Source organism: Moschus berezovskii, chromosome 4 (assembly GCF_049115385.1).
Source record: "Moschus berezovskii isolate FMDL1 chromosome 4, NW_MosBer_1.0, whole genome shotgun sequence".
Lineage (NCBI taxonomy): Eukaryota > Metazoa > Chordata > Mammalia > Artiodactyla > Moschidae > Moschus > Moschus berezovskii.
In genome coordinates, this window is record NC_142463.1 from 67,512,625 (window position 1) to 67,531,220 (window position 18,596).

Below are 18,596 nucleotides of genomic sequence, written 5' to 3' on the forward strand. Positions count from 1 at the left end.
AAGCACAGAGGAACTTTACCTTCCTGAACAGTAAAACGAGTTCGATCAGAGAACTGAAAATGGAATGTGATATGAAACTGAGAAGGAAAGTAAGTGACACTTGAAACGGTGAAGGAGAAAAATCGGCTAGGAGAAAAAGGAACTCCAGGAATTACTCATTTGTTAAGGGCGGTGTTTAGTGAAAGGAGAGGTTCTGGTAAGAATTGAGTTTCATAACTAGATTTTTCTTCCTCTCCTAATTTAGGAAGACGAGTGAATAGAAGGAGTGGGAAGGGCAGTAGCTTGTTATTCAACTACAGAGGAAAGAACAAAGATAATCTTCGGTTGAAGGAATCTACTCTGCAACTAGTTACCAGGAGATTCAGAAGTTGATTAGGTGGGTGGAGAAATTATTGTGTACAGTAGGGAATCTACCCCAGACTGTGAGCTATGGTCAATGTGGTGCAATGGTGTGTCAATACTCTCCACCAAGAGGCCACGAGGAACACACCTGTAGTTAAAAGGTTGGGTTCATTACTCCTTGCAAAGAGGGAGAGCTTACATCTTGGGGACTGTGGGTCATTTCAGTAACAAACTGGTAGATGACACCTAGAGGATTTGGGCTTATATTGAGTGATTTGGGGGGAGGGTCCAAGGAAATGGAGATTCATGCTGTTTTGGGTGCTGTCAGCAAGTGGGGGTAATCATTAGATTGGGTATCAAAATATACCTAATGTAGAAGAAGGGAGGAAAATTGGAAAGCTAATTTTTTAATTGATAGAAAGCAATGTTTTTGCTAGTCAGGAGAGGAGGAAGTTTGCTGTTTTGGTAGTTGGCAGTGACCTTGTTTTATCTGGGTTTAGGCGCAATTATTGCTTGAGCTTGTCTGTTGTGTCACTTCATCACAATTGGAGAGTGACTGTCTGATGTTAGTGTTCTGTCAGATTGCTATATTTTACTGGGAAACGCCTGGGCTAGTTCCTAACAACACTGAAACCTTAAGGTAAGTTTCAGTTCAGTCCCTCATACCAGGTACTGCTTTTCTTATTCTCAGATTTAACAAATACACGAATTGACAGCGTAGATGCCAAACCTTCTGGGGATAATGGGGCACAGAAAGTGTCTCAAACCTTAAAAAGAAAGAAACAGACAATAGTCAAATAAATATATACAGTGACTTCAGATGGTGATTAGTGCTCTGAAAGAAACAATGAGGGTTGGAGACTGCAGATATTTAAATATGATAGTCGGGAAGTCTTCTTTATTGAGAAGGTAACATTTGAACCAGAACTGAATGATAAAGAGGCAGCCTTGCCAAAAATAATTCTGGAAAGGAAGATAGCAGTTGAAAAGGCTCTGATATATGAGTAAACTTGGCAAGTGAGGAAGAAGAGAGAGGCAGGTGTGTCTAAAACACGGTAATGCAGGGGCAAGTGCTTCCAGATTAGGATGGAGAGGAAGACAGGGACCAGATCATGCAGATGAAGACCACAGAAAGTTTTTATTTTATATTGAAGTAGCCATTGGAAAACCTTAAGCAGAGGGATAACGTAATCTTCAGTTCAGTTCAGTCGTTCAGTCGTGTCCGACTCTTTGCGACCCCATGAATCACAGCACACCAGACCTCCCTGTCCATCACCAACTCCCGGAGTTTACCCAAACTCATGTCCATTGAATCGGTGATGCCATCCAACCATCTCATCCTCTGTCGTCCCCTTCTTCTCCTGCCCCCAATCCTTCCCAGCATCAGGGTCTTTTCCAGTGAGTCAGCTCTTCACTTGAGGTGGCCAAAGTATTGGAGTTTCAGCTTCAACGTCAGTCCTTCCAATGAACAACCAGGACTGATCTTTAGAATGGACTGGTTGTATCTCCTTGCAGTCCAAGGGACTCTCAAGAGTCTTCTCCAGCACCACAGTTCAAAAGCATCAATTCTTCGGCGATCAGCTTTCTTCACAGTCCAACTCTCACATCCATACATGACCACGGGAAAAACCATAGCCTTGACTAGACGGACCTTGGTTGGCAAAGTAATGTCTCTGCTTTTTAATACGCTATCTAGGTTGGTCATAACTTTCCTTCCAAGGAGTAAGCGTCTTTTAATTTCATGGCTGCAATCAGCATCCGCAGTGATTTTGGAGCCCAAAAATATAAAGTCTGACACTGTTTCCACTGTTTCCCCATCTATTTCCCATGAAGTGATGGGACCAGATGCCATGATCTTAGTTTTCTGAATGTTGAGCTTTAATCCAACTTTTTCACTCTCCTCTTTTACTTTCATCAAGAGGCTTTCTAGTTCCTCTTCACTTTCTGCCATAAGGGTGGTGTCATCTGCATGTCTTAGTCACATTTAAAATAGGCACTCCAGTTCCTTTGGAGAAGAGACTTGTCATTGGGCCCAGAGCAGAAGCAGAAAGATCTGTGGATGTTGTCAGAGGGAGAGATGATGTTTTCTGGGCTCAGGTGGTGGCAAAGGAGGGAAAGAGCGTGAAGGGTCACAACGTTCATTCTGCCAACATCTACTTACTCCTGTCAGCTCTACCCCTCCACAGTCACCTGTTGCCCTAACGGTCCGGTAGCAAGCAACGAGAATGAAGACAGAACACGAAATCTGGTGCAATGGGTCAGAGGACATGCAGCCTCTATTGGACTGAGGAGGAGAGTCCACTCTGAGTCCAGCGTTTATTCCTAATTGCAGACTACAAGGCTTTTTTTGGTCTTATCTTTCCCAAGACACTACACTGACATAGTCCAGATCTCCTTGTTTTTACCCCAGGCAGTTCTCTTTGGGGCTTGCCTCAGGAACAATCAGCAAGTGCATAGGCAGCCTTTATGCCTGTCACCGACCCTGTCGCCGACCCAGTGTTCCAAGGTCTATGCTCTCATGATCCCAGTCATACTCCCTTCTGGGTCTGGCCTTGGGGTTTGTAGCAAGGAGATTATTTTTATGAAAAACATGAAAGATAATCATTAACACAGTTTCTTAATATATGCTGTTTTTCCAGGTGCTATTTCTGTGGAATTTCTCCAGGCTGTGAAAGTACATTTTTAGAAATTCCCACTACAGTCACCTCTGCCTAGCTTCTCCTGACTTGGATCCTCTCTGCAGTCTTCAGAGTATAAACTGCTCATCTCTTGCTGAAGTGAAGGAGAACCAGTTATTGGGGGTGCATGAATTTGCGGTGGGGATCTGGGAGTCTAGTTCTTTGTTAGAAAGAACTTTAAGTGACCCTCCTGTGTTTAGTCCTGAACCTTTGGAGAGTTCTGTGGGGGTAGGTGTAGTTGCTTTCCTAACTCTTTGTGACTGATCTGGGATTCCAGTTCTTTAATCTGCTCTAAATTTCTACCTGCCCGTTTGCTTTCTAACATCTTTAGTCTTGCTGTCACTGTCATTTCCCTTGTTTTGACTCTTAGAGAGTTATCGCTTAGAAGAACTGCCTCATTGTTTTTTCAGTGGGGTTTAAGTAGAGAGATCTCTAGTCTTCCCCATTCTATTGTTTTCCTCTATTTCTTTGCATTGATTGCTGAGGAAGGCTTTCTTATCTCTCCTTGCTATTCTTTGGAACTCTGCATTGAGATAGATATAGCTTTCCTTTTCTCCTTTGCCTTTCACTTCTCTTCTTTTCTCAAGTCTTTGTAAGGCCTCCTCAGACAACCATTTTGCCTTTTTGCATTTCTTCTTCTTGGGGATGGTTTTGATCACTGCCTCCTGTACAGTGTTACAAATCTCCATCCATAGTTCTTCAGGCAGTCCATCAGATCTAATCTCTTGAAAGTTTTCTCACTTCCACTGTATAGTCGTAAGGGATTTGATTTAGGTCATACCTGAGTGGTCTAGTAGTTTTCCCTGCTTTCTTCAGTTTAAGTCTGAATTTGGAAATAAGGAGTTCATGATCTGAGCCACAGTCAGCTCCAGTCTTGTTTTTGCTGAGTGTATAGAGCTTCTCCATCTTAGGCTGTGAAGAATATAATCAGTCTGATTTCAGTATTGACCATCTGGTGATGTCCATGTGTAGAATTGTCTCTTGTGTTGTTGGAAGAGGGTGTTTGCTATGACCAGTGCATTCTCTTGGCAAAATTCTGTTTGCCTTTGCCCTGCTTCATTTTGTACTCCAAAGACAAACTTGCCTGTTATTCCAGGTATCTCTTGACTTTTGCATCCCAGTCTTCTATGATGAAAAGGAGATCTTGTGTGTGTGTGTGTGTGTGTCAGTGCTAGAAGGTCTTGTGTGTCTTCATAGAACCATTCAACTTCAGCTTCTTCAGCATTACTGGTTGGGGCACAGACTTGGATTACGGTGATGTTGAATGGTTTGCCTTGGAAAGGAAAAGAGATCATTCTGTTGTTTTTGAGATTGCATCCAAATACTGCATTTTGGACTCTTTTGTTGACTATGAGGGCTACTCCATTTCTTCTAAGGGATTCTTGCCCACAGTAGTAGATATAATGGTCATCTGAGTTAAATTCACCCATTCCAGTCCATTTTAGTTCATTGATTCCTGAAATGTCGACGTTCACTCTTGCCATCTCCTGCTTGACCATTTGCAATTTACCTTGATTCATGGACCTAACATTCCAGGTTTCTATACAATATTGTTCTTTATAGCATCGGACTTTATTGCCATCACCAGTCACATCCACAACTGGGCGTTGTTTTTGCTTTGACTCAGGCTCTTCATTCTTTCTGGGGTTGTTTCTTCATTCTTCTCCAGTAGCATATTGGGCTATGAGGAGTTCATCTTTCAGTGTCTTATCTTTTTGCCTTTTCATACTGTTCATAAGATTGTCAAGGCAAGAATGCTGAAGTGGTTTGCCATTCCCTTTTCCAGTGAACCATATTTAGTCAGAATTCTCCACCATGACCTGTCCATCTTGGATGGCCTTACATAGCATGGCTCATAGTTTCACTGAGTTAGACAAGGCTGTGATGCAAGTGATCAGTTTGGTTTGTTTTCTGTAATTGTAGTTTCCATTCTTTCTGCCCTCTGATGGATAAGGATATGAGGCTTGTGGAAAGATGCAAAGGTTGGTTCAATAAAGGACAGAAATGTTACTAACAGATATTAAGGTATTATCTTAATATATAATATATCTATTATATATAATAGATATCTTAATATCTATCTTAAGATATTAAGATAGAAGTTATTAAGAAATGCACAGAAGAACTATGCAAAAAAGATCTTCATGACCAGATAACCACAATGGTGTGATCACTCACCTGGAGCCAAATATCCTGGAGTGCAAAGTCAAGTGGGCCTTAGGAAGCATCACTATGAACAAAGCTAGTGGAGGTGATGGAATTCCAGTTGAGTGATTTCAAATCCTAAAAGACAATGCTGTGAAAGTGTTGCAATCAATACACCAGCAAATTTGGAAAACTCAGCAGTGGTTACAAGACTGGAAAAGGTCAGTTTTCATTCCAAGGCCTAAGAATGTTCAAACTAACATACAGTTGCACTCATCTCACATGCTAGTAAAGTAATGCTCAAAATTCTTCAAGCCAGGCTTTAACAGTACGTGAACTGTGAACTTCCAGATGTTCAAGCTGGATTTAGAAAGGCAGAGGAACCAGAGATCAAGTTGCCAACGTCTGTTGGATCATAGAAAAAGCAAGTGAACTCCAGAAAAATATCTACTTCTGCTTCATTGATTATGCCGAAGTCTTTGACTGCGTGGATCACAACAAACTGTGGAAAATTCTTAAAGAGATGGGAATACCAGACATCCTAACCTGCCTCCTGAGAAATCTGTATGCAGGTCAAGAAGCGACAGTTAGAACAGGACACGGAGCAAGGGACTGGTTCCAAATTCGGAAAGGAGTTTGTCAAGGTTGTGTGTCGTCACCTTGCTTATTTAACTTATATGCAGAGTACATCATGTGAAATGCTTGGCTAGATGAAGCACAAGCTGGAATCAAGACTGTTGGGAGAAATAGCAATAACCTCGGATATGCAGTTGACACCACCCTTGTGGAAGAAAGTGAAGAGGAACTAAAAAGCCTCTTGATGAAAGTGAAAGAGGAGAGTGAAAAAGCTGGTTTAGACCTCAGCCTTCAAAATAGTAAGACCATGGGATCCAATCCCATCACTTCATGACAGAGAGATCAGAGAGATGGGGAAACAATGGAAACCACAAGAAACTTTATTTTTCTTTTTTTTTTTTTTATTTTTCTTGGGCTCCAAAATCACTGCAGATGATGACTGTAACTATGAAATTAAAAGACTGTTGCTCCTTAAAGGAAAAGCTCTGACAAACCTAGACAGCATATTAAAGAGCAGAGACATTAGTTTACAGACAAATCTCTCTAGTCAAAGCTATAGTTTTTCTAGTAGTCATGTATGGATATGAGAGTTGGACCATAAAGAAGGCTGAGCACCAAAGAATTGATCTTTTGAACTGTGGTGTTGGGGAAGACTCTTGAGAGTTCCTTGGACTGCAAGGAGATCTAACCAGTCCATCCTAAAGGAAATCAGTCCTGAATATTCATTGGAAGGACTGATCCTGAAGCTTAACTCCAATACTTTGGCCACCTGATGTGAAGAATTGACTCATGTGAAAAGACCCTGATCCTGGGAAAGATTGAAAGCAGGAAGAGAAGGGGACAACATTGCATGAGATGGATGGATGGCATCACCAACTGGATTGACTTGAGTTTGAGTATGTTCCAGGAGATGGTGAAGGACAGGGAAACCTGGCATGCTGCAGTCCATGGGGTCACAAAGTCAGACAGGACTGAGTGACTGAAGTGACTATGTAGAGAGAGGGAGCATAAGTGTGTTTCATTTGTTGTTATTGGTTTTTATGCAGGTTCATTAAGTGATTGAAAGACCAAATGCTGAGCATTCGGATATTTGTGATATGTAAAGCCATGTATTATTCTTTATAATCACGTTGGCATTTGAAAGAGCAGTGTAAGTGACTTCTTTGAACTAATAGCTAATGAGTGTACTTATATCTTATGCTCATTTGTTTTCTGAATAAAAAGGCAGTATCTCACAAGGGCTTCCCTTGTGGCTCAGCTGGTAAAGAATCCACCTACAATGTGGGAGACCTGGGTTCTATCCCTATTTTGGGAAGATTCTCTGGAGAAGGGATATGCTACCCTAGTATTCTGGTCTGGAGAATTCCATGAACTATATAATCCATGGGGTCACAAAGAGTCAGATACAACTGAGTGACTTTCACTTCACATCTTTCATCTCCTTTAGAGAGATAGAGCCTTTTCCATTGCCTCATAGAGAAGACTAAAAATATTCTGAAATACAGCAGAGAGAAGGTGATATAGCCTACTTAGCAAGCCAAACTGTGTGGATCAGATCTCAACTGTGCAGTTTTCTAGCTGGATAACCTTGGGCGAGTTACTTCATATCTCTGTGCTTCAATTTCCTTATCTGCAGGATGTAGATTATAGAACCTTACTTACACTGCTATTGTGAGGATTGAATGACTCCATAGACTTAAAAAAAAAAAAAAAAGCTTAGAACTGTGCTCATTTCTTCCTAAGTACCATACAATTGTTCCTTAAGAAAAAAGGAAAGAGAGTCTTTAAGATGGGGCTGCTAGTTATGCCCCAATATTTAGTGTTCTTTTCTTCTATAGCAGTACGACTCCCAAATTTCAGCAGAGTATTTGGATGCTTGCTTAAAGACCACATTCCTAGTCTCTGTTGTAGTTGATGGGCCATAGGATATAAGTGGAAGCTCTCTGTGCTGTTTATAGGCAATGTCTTGAGGGATCCTACACCCATATTGATCCCTAGGTTAGTGGTTTCTCTGACAGTTTGAGTGCAGACATGTTGGCTATTTGAACCCCCAGGTGGAATCTTCAAGTTGAAGATGGTAGAACAATGGGTGGGCGAGAAGGAGCCTGAGCTTTAATATCATGAAGCCACCATTCTAGCTCTGGGCCTCCTATATTGATGTAAAAGAGAAATCAACCTCAATTTTGTTGTACTCTTTCATATAGGTTTCCTGATATGCAGCCATAGTACTGCTGTGATGATTTATTGACCCCTCTTGTTTGCTGACCAAAGGCACTTCACTTTACATGGACCTTCCAGATGACCATAGAGTGACAGAGAGGAGAACAAAGTGAAAGACATTAGCAATGCCTGATTATCGGGAAATGCTTCTCAAGTGGCATTTGTCCCTTGTAGGTACTAAGGGTCAGGCAGGCAGAACTAACTTCTTCCTTTACTCATAATCCTAGAGCAGTGCTAGGAAGGACCTAATCCAGGAGAAAATGACAACTGAGTCTAAGTTTGCAAGTTTCTAGAACCTTTTCTATCTCACATTCCTGCTATAAAGAGCTATGTTCTTGAAAGTTACTGAGAGTAAATCTTAAGCATTTTCAACACACACACACAGATAAGAATTAACTATGTTAAGTATGTGAGGAAGATGTATGTGTTAATTATCTTGGTCTCCTTAATCATTCTACAGTGTGTGTGTATATGGAATCACCATGTTGTCTGCTTTAAATGTATACAACTGTGTCAAAAAAGAGTTATGTTTAGTTTTCAGTCTCATGCAGCTATTTTAAATGGATTACTCTGTGTGTGCATATGTATTATTACAGTAACTTAGTGTTTTTTGGCCAGATTATGATAGCTGTACAAACGTTAGCTTAAACATTTCAAAAATTATAGTAGAAAGATTGGCCAGCGTAACTATGAATCTATTTTTTATATTTGTTTGTCTACCTGTGTACCTTCTCCAATACACATTTGGCAGGATTTATAGCAATTCAACTATTAACATTGGTTACTGAGGATGAGAAAGTCTTCACAGTTGTGGATAATTTTTAAAAAGCAAAAATGAATTGTGACTTTACAAATCAGTTGGGTAATAAAAATTCATTCAGGGTTTCCCTGGTGGTCCAGTGGTTAAGAATCCGCCTGCCAATGCAGAGGACACAGGTTTGATCCCTGGTTGGGGAAGATAGCACATGCCACAGGGCATCTGCGCCTGTGTGACACAACTGCTGAGCCTAAATGCCATGACTACTGAAGCCTGTGCACCTGGAGCCTGTGCTCTGCAACAACGGAAGCCACTGCAACGAGAAAACTGCACTCCGCAACTAGGGAAAGCCCGTGCACAGCAATGAAGACCCAGCACAGGCAGAAATAAATGTATTTTAAAAACTTCATTCAAAACATGGGGACCATGTGTAAGGTGTAACAATAAAAACTGTGCTGCTAGAAATATTGTGCCCTTCAAGACATGGGTTAGGTGTGTGGCTTCCGGCTAATGGTATTAGAACATGTTGCTACACGAGTATTACTGGGTTAGACCCTGGTAGAAATTGCTCTTCTCAGTTTGGTGTTTTTCTTCCTTTCTCCATCTGACTTTGCCTCTGGAGTTCCTGGATCACAGTGAAGCTTTTCAGCCTGCAGAGGCCCCTCTCTTAAGGGTCCTCAGCAGGTTCTCAGCTCCTGGAGCGTTTCTCTGGCTACTGCATTTTCCCCCTCAATCTGTCCTGGTGTGCAGTGTCCTTTTGGCAATGCTGCTGGTCCAAAGTCAGTACATCATGCTTTATGCCAGTTAGTTCCCCAGAGCAATGGCAGGACATAAAATGACACCTAGTTCTCCAGGTCTCTAAAGAAGGGATAACGAAGAAATCCTTTGTAGAGAGAAAGAAGAAGATTCACTTCTAAATGGTACAAGGCTACAAATGGCTATCAAAGTCTGGAAACATTCAATATGATGCTAAATAATCAAATGGTAAGCTTTCAGGGAAAAACATCAGAAATGCAGTTGGGATGATAAATACTGTGTATAAAATATTCGTTCATGTGTTTAAAAATTCTTATTGTATGGGAAGGTTTACTATGTATTTGACAACCTTCTAGATCCTGCTGATTCCATAATAAACAAAATAGGGAAAGTTTCCATCCACCTGGAGCTTATATTTTACTGAGGGAGTTAGGCAATAAATATGCACAAAGTTAAGAGGTTTCAGGAGTGATAAAATATGATGAAGACATGACAGTGATGTTAACTATTAAATAAAATAATACATCTAAAAAATATATGATGAAGAAAATTTAAAATACCAGCCACTAGTTGGGGCTTATTGCTTTTTTCATTTTTTTCACCAATTGCCTCAAAAAGATAAGCGAAGCTGAGTTCATGACACACTGTTATGTTTTGGGGCCCTGGGATAGACCCTTTGTTTCCTAAGTTTGTTTCTCTTCCTATTTCTCCCTCCCAATTTTGATTTTTTCCTACTAGTTGATTGATAAGGGGAAACCTAGTTAATACATATTATGGCATCATCTGGGTTATCTTGGTGTAGCTGGTTAGATCAACTCCTTCCAAATCATAGAAATGCTCTCACCTCAATTTCCTGGGTATTTAATTTCCTGTATTTATTTGTTTAATACCTGTATTCACCATTAGACTGTTAGCTCCTTAAGAGAGAAACGTCAACTGTGTTTGCAGTCCTTGGCAATGTACCTGGTAGGTCCTCAACAAATATTTTGAAGGGATGAATCCCTTTAGTCTGAGCAATTCTTGTTTTCCACGTAGTCTCATCTAACTTTTCTTGTTTTTGCTGTTCAGTCACTCAATTGTGTCCAACTCTTTGTGATTATATGGACTGCAGCATGCTAGGCTTCCCTGTCCTTCACCATCTCCCAGAACTTGCTCAAACTCATATCCATTGAGTAGGTGATGCTATTGAACCATCTTGTACTCTGTAATCCCCTTCTCCTCCTGCCTTCAATCTTTCCCAGTATCAGGGTCTTTTCCAGTGAGTCAGTTCTTCGCATCAGGTGGCCAAAGTATTGGAGTTTCAGCTTCAGCATCAGTTCTTCCAATGAATAGTCAAGATTGATTTCCTTCAGGATTCACTGTTTTGATGTCCTTGCAGTCCAAGGGACTCTAAAGAGTCTTCGCCAACACCACAGTTCAAAAGCATCAATTCTTCAGCGCTCAGCCTTCTTTAGAGTCCAACTCTCAAATCCATACATGACTGCTGGAAAAACCATAGCTGTGACTATGCAGACCTTTCTCAGCAAAGTGATGTCTCTGCTTTTTAATACGCTGTCTAGGTTTGTCGTAACTTTTCTTCCAAGGAGCAAGCATCTTTTAATTTCATGGCTGCAGTCTCCATGTGCAGTGATTTTGGAGCCCAAGAAAATAAAGTTAGGCCATAAATCTAACTTTCTAGAGGGATTGTTTTGGAGTTAGGTTGGAAAAAATCTCCACAGTAAAAACTGGGTGAGTTTGCCTGTCTTATGTTCTGTGACTGGCTCTCTGTCAAGGATCTCCCAGTGGGATGGGAAGAGTGAGATATGTGTGTTTGCATACGACAGGCAAATGATTTGGCATTTGAGTTCTAACCCATATTTTTTCCTCTTTTTATTTGTGTAAAATCCCAACACAACAATGGACATATTTTTAGTTCTCCTTGGAACTTTAGTTCTCCAGTATTAGGCACTTGCTTTTGTCAGGGCTGACTCTAGAAAAGGGTCTTAAATCTTCTACTCTGCAGTAAGTGGAAGGATCATTGTAAAAACTCCTAGGGACATGGAATCTATCCTGTAATCTCTTGGTTTTAAATTGGTTTTCAACTTAGAGAACATGTACAAGTTTTGTTAGTTTATACCTTAAGTATTTCATTTTTTGGTAACTATTATCAGTTCAGTTCAGTTCAGTCGTGTCCAACTCTTTGCAACCCCATGAATCACAGCACGCCAGGCTTCCCTGTCCATCACCAACTCCCGGAGTTCACTCAAACTCACGTCCATCAAGTTGGTGATGCCATCCAGCCTTCTCATTCTCTGTCGTCCCCGTCTCCTCCTGTCCCCAATCCCTCCCAGCATCACCGTCTTTTCCAGTGAGTCAACTTGTCGCATGAGGTGGCCAAAGTATTGGAGTTTCAGCTTTAGCATCAGTCCTTCCAATGAACACCCAGGACTGATCTCCTTTAGAATGGACTGGTTGGATCTCCTTGCAGTCCAAGGGACTCTCAAGAGTCTTCTCCAACACCACAGTTCACAAGCCTCAATTCTTCGGCGATCAGCTTTCTTCCCAGTCCAACTCTCTCATCCATACATGACCACGGGAAAAACCATAGCCTTGACTAAACGGACCTTTGTTGGCAAAGTAATGTCTCTGCTTTTTAATATGCTATCTAGGTTGGTCATAACTTTCCTTCCAAGGAGCAAGCGTCTTTTAATTTCATGGCTGCAATCAGCATCCACAGTGATTTTGGAACCCAAAAAACTAAAGTCTGACACTGTTTCCCCATCTATTTCCCATGAAGTGATGGGACCATATGCCATGATCTTAGTTTTCTGAATGTTGAGCTTTAAGCCAACTTTTTCACTCTCTTCTTTCACTTTCATCAAGAGGCTTTTTAGTTCCTCCTCACTTTCTGCCATAAGGGTAGTGTCATCTGCATATCTGAGGTTATTTATATTTCTCCCGGCAATCTTGATTCCAGCTTGTGCTTCTTCCAGCCCAGGGTTCCTCATGATGTACTCTGAGTATAAGTTAAATAAGCAGGGTGACAATATACAACCTTGATGTACTCCTTTTCCTATTTGGAACTGTTGTTCCATGTCCAGTTCTAACTGTTGCTTCCTGAGTTGCATATAGGTTTCTCAAGAGGCAGGTCAGGTGGTCTGGTATTCCCATCTCTTTCAGAATTTTCCACAGTTTATTGTGATCCACACAGTCAAAGGCTTTGGCATAGTCAATAAAGCAGATATAGATGTTTTTCTGGAACTCTTTCTTTTTCGATGATCCAGCAGATGTTGGCAATTTGATCTCTGGTTCCTATGCCTTTTCTAAAACCAGTTTGAACATCTGAAAGTTCACGGTTCACGTATTGCTGAAGCCTGGCTTGGAGAATTTTGGTCTCCTGTGTTCATTGCTTGTATATAGAAATACAGTTGAAGATACATTTTTGTGTGTTGATCTTGAATGTTACAACCTTGTTAAACTCACTTATTAGTTCTAAGAGGTCAATTTCCTGAGACTCTCTATATGGATGATCTTGTGTGAGAATAAGGACATTTTATTTTATTCTTTCTGATCTAAATGCCTTTTCTTGCCATATTATGCTAAAACTTTCAGTGTAACATTGAACCAGAGTGGTGAGAGCAGACATTGACATCCTTGATTTATCCTTTAGTAGGGGCCAAGCACTCAGTTTTTTCATCATTAAACTGGTGTTAGCAATAGGTTTTTTGTAGATGCCTTTGATCAGCTTGAAGAAGTTGATTTTTACTCATAGGTTGCTGGGAGTTTTATCATGACAGGTGTTTTGTCAAGGTTTTTCTGCATCTATATAATTAAGTGGTCTTCTTTCTTCATACTGTTATATGGAGAATTACATTAATTTATTTTTGAACCACTCTTGCATTCACTTTATAAACCCCACTTGACTGAGTCTCCTTATGTTTATATATCACTGGATTTGACTTGCTAATTTTTTTTGAGGATTTTTGCATATAATTTAGTGAATTTAATGGTCAGTAGTTATTTGTTTTTGAACTGTTTTTGTCTGATCATGATACCAGAATAATGCTGCTTTGTAAAATGAACTGGAAATCTTCCCTCTTCCATTTTAAATTGGTGTTATTTTCTTCTTTAAATTCTTGATAAAATTCACTATTCATAAGGGACCATCTGGACCTATAGAATTGTTTCCCAAAAGTTTTTAAACGGTTTTATTGAGGTATAATGGGCCTACAGAGAGCTGCATACATTTAATGTGTAAACCTTTATGAGTTTGTGCATATGCAAATACTGATGATAACATCACTACAATCAAGACAGTTGATATTTCCAACACCTCTTGTAAACTCCTCCCCATCTCTTCTTCCGAGATCACAAATCCGACACCATTCACCATAAGCTTGAGACACTGTAAGACTTTTGAAAGTCCCTTGGACTTCAAGGAGATCCAACCAGTCCATCCTAAAGGAAATCAGTTGAATATTCCTTGGAAGGACTGATGTTGAAGCTGAAACTCTAATGCTTTGGCCACCTGATGTGAAGAACTGACTCATTGGAAAAGACCCTGGTGCTGGGAAAGATTGAAGGCAGGAGAAGGGGGCGGCAGAGGATGAGATGGCTGGATGGCATCACCTACTCAGTGGACATAGTTTGAGCAAGCCTCAGGAGTTGGTGATTGACAGGGAAGCCTGGCGTGCTGCAGTCCATGGGATGGAAAAGAGTTGGACTCGACTGAGTGATGAACTGAACTGAACTGAACCTCTTCTTCGGAGGTCATGAATCCGACACTGTTCACTGTAAGCTACCAGTTTCAACCTTATATACACTCCTATTTCACAGAACCTTGTTTTCCAGTCAACTCCTGTAAGCTGGCTTCCCTTTTCCCTGGAGCAGAGCTCTGATAGGCTGTTGTGTTAGATACCACCCACTTCTGTCCTCTCCCTCTTTCCTGGGGGAGAAACTGCAGGGTTGTATGCTGCTGCTACTGCTGCTAAGTCACTTCAGTCGTGTCCGACTCTGTGTGACCCCATAGACGGCAGCCCACCAGGCTCCCCCGTCCCTGGGATTCTCCAGGCAAGAACACTGGAGTGAGTTGCCATTTCCTTCTCCAATGTGTGAAAGTGAAAAGTGAAAGTGAAGTTGCTCAGTCATGTCTGACTTGCAGCAACCCCACGGACTGCAGCCTACCAGGCTCCTCTGTCCACGGGATTTTCTAGGCAAGAGTACTGGAGTGGCTTGCCATTGCAGGGTTGTATACTTTCTCCCAATTCCACAGAGCTGTACAGCCCACCATAACCTCCTGCTTCTTTTCCCTAGGTTATTGTAATGAAATGCTGAATCTTTGGGTGCAAATTTCACTTCCTTCCCTCCTACCTGATGGAGAAGATTCTGGATCATGTGTCTTTTCCTTACCTACAGAGCCATTGCAGCTGTTGAGAGCCACTGACTCCTTTTTTACTATGACAGCATAAAAAAAAAATCACTTTTTTTCTATGACATAATTTATGGGAATGGCAGGAGGTTGGGTCAAGCTCTACTTCTTTTCCTCTGTCTTGAAAGACAAGTCTCAGAATTGTGTGCCTTCTCTCAGTCCTGCAGAGCCATGCAGACTTATGAGAGCTCCCACCCCTGTTTCTTTGTTCTTAGCGTCTCCCAGGAGTCAAAACCAACTTGGTTACCCCAGAACTCTGAGGGAGGTGAGACAAGAGTAGGTTTCCTGAGCAGCACTCGCAAAGTCTAGGAAAGTTGGCTGCATGTTTCACTTGTTCTTTATCCCCAAGGGGAAAATTGTGGTCTGAGTGGATTTTTCTAGGTGCTGAGCTGTTCTGGCTTATGGGTGAGGCTGATGTTATTAAAGAAAAACTGCTCCTGTTACCCATTTCAGAGAGATTTCTTAATTGGTGTTCATCTGTGTGCTAAGTCAATTCAGTTGTGTCTGACTCTTTGCAACCCCACGGACCATAGACCACCAGTTTCCTCTATCCATGGGACTGCAAAGAGTCGGACACAACTGAACCAACTTATCATGCAGATGAGCTCAAACTGAGAAGTCTCTCTGAAATGGGTAAGAAGAGCAGTTTTCCTTTAATAACATCAGCTTCCCTTCTAAGCCAGAACAGCTCAGCACCTAGAAAAATCCACCCAGCCAATCAACTGGATGGCCTTCTCCAGGGGATCTTCCCAACCCAGGGATCAAACCCTTATCTCTTATGACTCCTGCATTGGCAGGTGGATTCTTTACCATTAGCGTAACCTGGGAATCTCCTGTGCTCATCTGAGCTGTTGCAAATTCTTAACTGGATTCTGGAGCATATTATTCTTGGTTGGAGGTCTCAGAAAGGTATTTTGGCCCCAATAGCATTTTTTAATGTTCCCAGCAAGGGCTGGGATCTCCTATTTCATTGTGTTACTGATATCACATCAGAATTTTTAAGGTTTTAGCATAAAAATAAACTTCTTTAGAAGCTATAGGATTATTCAGGTCAACTACTTCAACTTGGGTGGGTTTTGGTAGTTGGTGCTTTTTGAGAAATTAGTCTGTTTCACTAAGTTGTTCCTCCTTGGAAGAAAAGCTATGAGCAACCTAGACAGCATATTAAAAAGCAGAGACATTACTTTATCAACAAAGGTCCATCTAGTCAAAGCTGTGGTTTTTCTAGTAGTCATGAATGGATGTGAGAGTTGGACTATAAAGAAAGCTGAGTGCTTAAGAATTGATGCTTTTGAAATGTGGTGTTGGAGAAGACTCTTGAGAGTCCCTTGGACTGCAAAGAGATCCAACTTGTCAATCCTAAAGAAATTAGTCCTGAATATTCATTGGAAGGACTGATCCTGAAGCTGAAACTCCAATACTTTGGCCACCTGATGAGAAGAACTGACTCTTTGGAAAAGACCCTGATGCTGGGAAAGATTGAAAGTGGGAGGAGAAGGGGAAAACGGAAGATGAGATGGTTGGATGGCATGACTGATACAATGGACATGAGTTTGAATAGGCTCCGGGAGTTGGTGATAGACAGGGAAGCCAGGTGAGCTGCAGTCCATGGGGTTGCAGAGTCGGACATGACTGCAACTGAACTGAACTAAACTAAGTTGTTGAAATTATGCATTTATTGTGGTAATGTTTTTTTTATTTATCTCTTTTATATCAAATATTCAAAATATTTCTTAAATCTTTATATTTGTGTGTTTTAGTAAATACATTTTCATTGGCCTAATAGATTATTGATCCTGGACAAAGTAGGGCAGGGAGTTCTGCTGTTAATATTTTGCCAGTATCAGTTTATGTTGTGTTCCCTTCCTCTAGATCAAGTGAAGCTTGTATTTCCTGTATAAACTCATAGAAGGAAAAATAATAATGTGTCAGAGAAAATATACTTCTCTAGGCTAAAAAGAATTTTGACACAGAAACCCCATAATGGTCAGAAAATATGGGCTCTAACATGTGGTGTCTTTGGCAGACTGAAAGTGTATCACCTTGAATTGTGCTTTTGTCATTATACTTCTCAATGACCCATATCAGATCTACTATGTCACAAAGTCAGGGGATGGATAGGGGCTTGAGAATCCTTATATTTAAAACATTTATTTTAATGCATAGCTAGATTAAGGACCACTGGTGAAAATAACACGCCTCCTTGGGAAGACAGCTGGGTTTTGTTCCCAGAGATATTATAGAAAAAGTGTTAAACCAGAGGTTAGATGATTTGGAATCTGTTAAAGAAACTCTAGTCAAGGCTATGGTTTTTCCAGTGGTCATGTATGGATGTGAGAGTTGGACTGTGAAAAAAGCTGATTGCCGAAGAATTGATGCTTTTGACCTGTGGTGCTGGAGAAGACTCTTGAGAATCCCTTGGACTGCAAGGAGATCCAACCAGTCCATTCTAAAGGAGATCAATCCTGGGTGTTCATTGGAAGGACTGATGCTAAAGGTGAAGCTGCAATACTTTGGCCACCTCATGCGAAGAGTTGACTCACTGGAAAAGACTCTGATGCTGGGAGGGATTGGGGGCAGGAGGAGAAGGGGACGACAGAGAATGAGATGGCTGAATGGCATCACCGACTTGATGGACATTAGTTTGGGTGAACTCCGGGAGTTGGTGATGGACATAGAGGCCTGGCGTGCTGTGATTCATGTGGTTGCAAAGAGTTAGACACGACTGAGTGACTGAATTGAACTGAACTGAAAAGAAACTCTTGCTACCATTCTAGAGAAGAAGTTACATAATTTAGTTTAGCTTTAATTTTCTGATTTTTAAATGATTATCACAGAAACAACTATTTGATCTTGAAGGAACAGTTATTCTTTTCTATCAGGAAGTCTCTTCAAGTGATAAAAATGTATTTGACTTACTCCTTTGTTGCAGTGCAGCTTGGAAAGTACAAAGAATTATCTATATAAATGCTGCATCTAATATGCTTTGAGTCTCATGTGGTTTCCTATAAAGTTGCAATTTGAGTAAGGAAGTACTGCTTATCAGCACTTGCCCAAATTATGGAAGGAGGCATTCTCAATCCTGATGGGAGCGAAGGGGATTCAGTAGAGTAAAAGTCCCAAAACATCCAGAACAAGCAGGTTTATTAATGTAGATTCAGTGGCATTAGCTGCATCCCTGTTTTTCTCTTATTATGTAGTATTTTGAAGCACTGCATGATCTTTTCACAATCCTCACATATACAAGCTAATTCAAATGCAATAAACATAAGGCAGGTACATAGAATTTTGACTAGTATTCGTATTATTTAAAGCAAGGGTCTGCAAACTATGGCTCGTGGGTACCAGCTGTTTTTAAAAACAGTATTTTCTTGAAACATAGCCATGCCATCCATTTATGTATCATCGGTGGCTGCTTTATGGTAGAGTTGAGCAGTTGAGTCAGAGACCATATGGCTCACAAAGTCATGAATAGTTACTATACCAACTTTTACAATAAAGTTAGCCATTTTATGGCTGCTGCTACTGCTGCTAAGTCACTTCAGTCGTGTCTGACTTTGTGCGACCCCATAGACAGCAGCCCACCAGGCTCCCCTGTCCCTGGGATTCTCCAGGCAAAAACACTGGAGTGGGTTGCCATTTCCTTCTCCAATGCATGAAAATGAAGTCGCTCAATCGTGTCCGACTCTTAGTGACCCCGTGGACTGCAGCCTAC

At 41.1% G+C, this 18,596-nt stretch overlaps 1 long non-coding RNA gene across 2 annotated transcripts in view; it reads left to right on the forward strand.

Moving 5' to 3' along the window:
• LOC129541842 (uncharacterized) overlaps positions 1-18,596 on the forward strand; it is a 46,378-nt gene that overhangs the window by 466 nt on the left and 27,316 nt on the right. For both annotated transcript variants that reach the window (XR_016037211.1, XR_016037210.1), the window contains exon 2: positions 245-376. This is a non-coding gene — a long non-coding RNA (uncharacterized LOC129541842). The remainder of the gene's footprint in view (positions 1-244; positions 377-18,596) is intronic.